We start from the raw sequence: 4,905 nt of genomic DNA, 5'->3' as shown, positions 1-4,905 counted from the left end.
ATTATTCAGTGATCGCGACTAATTGCCACGATTGCCATTGAAGAAGAAGGAGCTAGCTGCTGCGTAGAAAGGCCTTGTCAACTATGAATGCGATGCTCTGTTTCCTCTGTGGATGACGGTTTCACACACACGTTTCCATCTGCACTTTATTTTTCTCCCGTGTATTGAAAAATAACGGAGATTTTAGGTGGTTCCAGGAGAAAGATACTGTGACTGGAAACCCGTGTCCAAAACCTTCATACACCAATGGAAATGAGCATCGCATTCATAGGAGACAAGGTCTTTCTATGCAGCAACTCGTTCCAACTTCCCCACGGGCGATCGTGGCAATCAGTCACGATAACTGAATAACAAACAGCATTGCGAGACGTTCTGTCTGCTGTCAGTCAGCGCACAAAGTCACGTTAGATGCCAAAGGGGTGGCCTAGTATCAGGCGCCGGCGCCTATAACTTTGTCGCTCTGTGTAGTCGTTGGATGTTTTTGGACATGAGTTACTGTCTTATATTTGTTCCTTAAGACACTCCTTTTAACCCTTAGACGTTTGTCGCAACACTTCTGGGACCCACTGTATGCCCTAGAAAAAGTTACGACGAACATAGCCAAATGTCTCGATGGAGCTGAAGTACGATAGTTATTGTAGGAATGGGGAGCTAGGTAACCATACGACTGCTTGTATCGAGCCCGCGTACTCGTTTGCGCCTGTTAATCGAGAAGTACTACTGTTGGTCGGGATAAAATTATGTGGCCAATCTCTTTGGAAGTCGATGCCCCACATTCCACAGATGACATAAACAGGTCTGCAGATATGGAATGATGGAATTTAAGTTGCAAAATATTTGACTGGCTGATAGCAAACACCTAAATGACTGAACTGAGGTTGACTGATTGCACTAGTCAACAGACGGATTTTGCATCTGGGTTGTGATTCATCAACTAGTATATATTTTGGTGTGCAGTATCCGAATAAACCTTTCAAAATGTTCTAGCACGTACCATTTTTGAGTTTTTAAAGGTTTTTTATTTTTAGTATTCAGTATTTCGCTTTTTGCTGTTCTTCTGTTTTGATGTTTAATTGTTTGTTTTTGATTTGCAAAGGAGAGCTAGAAGATCTACAAATCGTCAGTAAATGGTTGGCGTGATAATCCAGTGGTGTGAAAGAGATATTCAGTGAGTGTTTCCCGTGAAAGATAGTGCAAACTTTTTGTATTTAAAACTTACGCTAAGAAAAATGGCAACTAGTAAATATCATTGTTGTCCAAACCACCCCGACAACCTTTGTTATGTGTGTGGGAAATTCACTGCAAAAGCCCAAAGAAAACCAATCACTGATTTGGTTAACAGCCAACAAAATATTTTCGCATTCGAAGGAGAAAGTTGGTGATTGGAATTTCGTGACAAGAGTCCGGCGCAACGAAAAACGCCTTTTTTTAAATGATTTCCAGCCCAGATCCTGTATCCTTTCTGTGACACACTCTCCCGTATTTCGCGATAATACAAAACGTGCTGCCCTTCTTTGAACTTTTTCGACGTACTCGGTCAGCCCTATCTGGTAAGGATCCAACACCGCGTAGTAGTATTCTAAAAGAGGACGGACTAGCGTAGTGTAGGCAGTCTCGTTAATAGATCTGTTACATTTTCCAAGCGTGCTGCCAACAAAACGCAGTCTTTGGTTAGCCTTTCCCCACAACATTTTCTATGTGTTCCTTCCAATTGAAATTGTTCGTAGTTGTATTACCTAGGTATTTAGTTGAATTTACGGCTTTTAGATTAGACTGATTTATCGTGTAACCAAAGTTTAACGAATTCCTTTTAGCGCTTATGTGGACGACCTCACACTTTTCGTTATTTAGGGTCAACTGCCAATTTTCGCACCATTCAGACATATTTTCTAAATCGTTTTGCAATTTGTTTTGATCTTATGATGACTTTATTGGTTTATAAACGACAGCGTCATCTGCAAACAACCTAAGACGACTGCTCAGATTGTCTCCCAAATCGTTTATATAGATAAGGAACAGCAAAAGGCCTATAACACTACTATGGGGAACGTCAGAAATCACTTTTCTTGTAATCTATGGCTTTGCGTCAATTACTACGAACTGTGACCTCTCTGACAGGAAATCACAAATCCAATCACATAACTGAGACGATATTCCATTAGCACGCAATTTCACTACAATCCGCATGTGTGATACCGTGTCAAAAGCCTTCCGGAAATCCAGAAATACGGAATCGATCTAAAATTTCTTGTCAATTGCACTCAACACTTCATGAGAATAAAGAGCTAGTTGTGTTTCACAGGAACGATGTTTTCTAAACCCATGTTGGCTGTGTGTCAATAGACAGTTTTCTTCGAGGTAATTCATAATGTTCGAACACAATATATGTTCCAGAATCCTGCTGCATATCGATGTTAACGATATGGGCCTGTAATTTAGTGGGTAACTCCTACTACCTTTCTTGAATATTGTTGTGACCTGTGCAACTTTCCAGTCTTGGGGTACGGATCTTTCGTCGAGTGAACGGTTGAATATGATTGTTAAGTATGGAGCTAATTCATCAGCATACTCCGGAAGGAACCAAATTGGTATACAGTCTGGACCAGAAGTCTTGCTTTTATTAAGTGATTTAAGTTGCTTCACTACTCCAAGGATATTTACTTTTACGTTCCTCATGTTGGCAGCTGTTCTCGATTCGAATTCTGGAATATTTACTTCGTCTTCTTTTGTGAAGGCATTTCGGAAGACTGTGTTTAGTAACTCTGCTTTGGCAGCACTGTCTTCGATAGTATCTCCATTGCTATTACGCAGACAAGGCATTGTTGTTTCTTGCCGCTAACATACTTCACATATGACCAGAATGTCTTTGGATTTTCTGTCAGATTTCGAGATAATGTTTCGTTGTGGATACTGTTGTAAATTTCGAGCTTCTGTAGAAGATCGCCAATTTTGGAGATTTTGTGTCTGTTTGAATTTGGCATGTATGTTTCGTTGTTTCTGCAACAGTGTTCTAACCCGTTTTGTGTACGAAGGAGGATCAGCTCCGTCGTTTGTTAATTTATTAGGGATAAATCTCTCAATTGCTGCCGATAGCCGGCCGCGGTGGTCTCGCGGTTCTAGGCACGCAGTCCGGAACCGCGCGACTGCTACGGTCGCAGGTTCGAATCCTGCCTCGAGCATGGATGTGTGTGATGTCAAAAAATGGCTCTGAGCACTATGGGACTTAACTTCTGTGGTCATCAGTCCCCTAGAACTTAGAACTACTTAAACCTAACTAACCTAAGGACATCACACACATCCATGCCCGAGGCAGGATTCGAACCTGCGACCGTAGCAGTCGCGCGGTTCCGGACTGACCGCCTTAACCGCGAGACCACCGCGGCCGGCTGTGTGATGTCCTTAGGTTAGTTAGGTTTTAGTAGTTCTAAGTTCTAGGGGACGGATGACCACAGCTGTTAAGTCCCATAGTGCTCAGAGCCATTTGAACCATTTTTTTTTTTGCTGCCGATACTATTTCTTTGAATTAAAGCCGCATCTGATCTACACTTATATAATTAATTTGGAATGAGTAGAGATTGTCTCTCAGGAAGGCGTCAAGTGAATTTTTATCTGCTTTTTTGAATTCTGCTTATGTAGAGATGTCAATTTTCTGATGATTCAGCCAGGTGTACAACATAATCCACACGAGTGGCGACTATGTATTGACTCCAGTACAACCAGCTTGAAAGCAGTACTACTTCATAATGGCAATGCATTTCCATCCATATCTTTGGCTTACGTAGTAGACATGAAATAAACTTATGAAACCATGGATTTGCTGCTAGAGGCAATCAAATATAAGGATCATGAATGGCAGCTTTACTGTGGTTTAACAGTTGTTGCACTCCTTATAGGGTGATAGGCTGGATTCACGAAATACTGCTGCTTTTTGTGCCTTTTGGACCGCCGTGACACCAAAAACCACTATACAGTCCAGGAATGGTATATAACGAAGTCATATGTTCCTTGAAACGTAAATGTGAACAATACCCCATGGGTTGAGCTCAATAAAATCATTTTGCACTCCGTCTTCAGGCTACGAGTGGCCTACCGGGTCCATCCGACCGCCGTGTCATTCTCGGAGGGGGATGCGGATAGGAGGGGCGTGGGGTCAGCACACCGCTCTCCCGGTCGTTACGATGGTATTCTTGACCAAAGCCGCTACTATTCGGTCGAGAAGCTCCTCAATTGGCATCACGAGGCTGAGTGCACCCCTAAAAATGGCAACAGCGCATGGCGACCTGGATGGTCACCCATCCAAGTGCCGACCACGTCCGACAGCGCTTAACTTCGGTGATCTCACGGGAACCGGTGTATCCACTGCGGCAAGGCCGCTGCCCAAAATCATTTTGCTCCCCTTCATATCAAATGGGGCCTTATCAAGAACTTTGTAAAAGCTCTGGATAAAGAATGCGAGGCTTTCAATCACTTAAAGAAAAGTTTCCCAAATTAAGGAAAAACTGAAAGAGAGCATATTTGTTGGACCACAAATACGAAAATTGCTGAAAAATACAACCTTTGTTACCAAACTCACTGGAATACAATTATCTGCTTGGTCTTCTTATAAAGCAACTGTGAAGGGCTTTTTGGGTAACAGAAAAGACAAAAACTATGTTACCATTGTGAATGATTCGTTAGATAACTGTAAGAGCATGGGTTGTAGACTGTCGCTTAAAATTCACTTTTTACATTATCACCTTTCTTCTTCCCGGAAAAGCGTAAGCGTAAGCGATGTGCATAGTGAATCCTTTCACCACGACATTCTTACCATGGAACGCCGTTACAAAGGCCATTGGAACCCTTCGATGATGGGTGACTATTGCTGTGGTCTTGTTAGGGAGTGTGATGAAACTGCAAACAAAAGAA

At 42.3% G+C, this 4,905-nt stretch overlaps 1 pseudogene; it reads right to left on the bottom strand.

The window, feature by feature from the left end:
- Nucleotides 1-4,260: 4,260 nt before the first annotated feature.
- LOC124723540 lies at nucleotides 4,261-4,378 on the bottom strand (annotated as a pseudogene).
- Nucleotides 4,379-4,905: the final 527 nt, after the last annotated feature.

Source organism: Schistocerca piceifrons, chromosome X, assembly GCF_021461385.2.
Source record: "Schistocerca piceifrons isolate TAMUIC-IGC-003096 chromosome X, iqSchPice1.1, whole genome shotgun sequence".
Lineage (NCBI taxonomy): Eukaryota > Metazoa > Arthropoda > Insecta > Orthoptera > Acrididae > Schistocerca > Schistocerca piceifrons.
The sequence above is the reverse complement of the archived record's forward strand: the minus strand, read 5'-3'. Positions and strand labels throughout refer to the sequence as shown.